This window comes from Octopus bimaculoides, chromosome 4, assembly GCF_001194135.2.
Source record: "Octopus bimaculoides isolate UCB-OBI-ISO-001 chromosome 4, ASM119413v2, whole genome shotgun sequence".
Taxonomy (NCBI): Eukaryota; Metazoa; Mollusca; class Cephalopoda; order Octopoda; family Octopodidae; genus Octopus; species Octopus bimaculoides.
Genome location: NC_068984.1, coordinates 21,782,299 through 21,783,230, shown reverse-complemented (window position 1 = coordinate 21,783,230; position 932 = coordinate 21,782,299). Strand labels below are relative to the sequence as shown.

The following is a 932-nucleotide window of genomic DNA, read 5'->3' as shown; positions in this document are numbered from 1 at the left end:
TGTGTGTGTGTGTGTGTGTGTGTGTGTGTGTGTGTGTGTGTGTGTGTGTGTGTGTGTGTTTGTTTACACAACGCGCACACATCGAATATTTATCGGTAATAAAGATAGTCATCACAGCTGATAGGTGAATGATGGACTTGGTCGACATGAATATGATAGCTGGAGATGCTAGGTTTTTGTTGAAAGTAATAGCCAACGTTTCCGATAGGCCCTTTAACCAGAGTAGAGATTTAGGGAAGGGGCATTGAGTAAATCCTTTGAAGCTATACCTGGAACACTAAGAAAGGTCACAGTTACTAAATGAGATGTATTTATCAAAGATATTTGGTTCGATATATCCTTTAAAAATCGTTTGGTAATAAAATGGTATGTTGTCGAGATGTGAGATGTAGAATCAGCTTGAGACTGGTTTAACAGGCAGGGTTCTGCTTACGCAGTATTCTTTTCAAGTATTATCATACGCAAACCCATTACTTAAGAGTTGGATTTCTTGTCAGCCAATGAGGCTGCATGAACATGTTCATTTGATCGGCTAGAAATAGCAGCCAAAATTTTGAGATTATGCCTTCTCAAAAAAAAAATGTAGGCCTTGGATGGTTATGCGTTCATCCAGTAGGCTTTCTGAGCACATAAAGGGTAACTTGAGCCTGATAGGACAGGAATGGACCCAAACACCTCAAAGTAATCTGTTATACTATAAGTGCGGGCATGGCTATGTTTTCTACTATAGCCCTAAGCTGCCCAACACCTTGTATATACACTCTTCTACTATTTTACTTGTTTCAGTCCTTTGACTCTGGCCAGGCTGGAGCACTGCCTTTAGTTGAGCAAATCGACCCCGGGACTTATTCCTTGTAAGCCTAGTACTTATTTTAACGGTCTCTTTTGCCGACCTCTATATTGTATCCTTACCAACAGATATGTTGTGATAT

General features: G+C 40.1%; 1 protein-coding gene across 1 annotated transcript in view; it reads left to right on the top strand.

Moving 5' to 3' along the window:
* LOC106882109 (tetraspanin-8-like) overlaps nucleotides 1-932 on the top strand; it is a 701,753-nt gene that overhangs the window by 503,776 nt on the left and 197,045 nt on the right. The gene's annotated exons all lie outside the window — the stretch shown is intronic.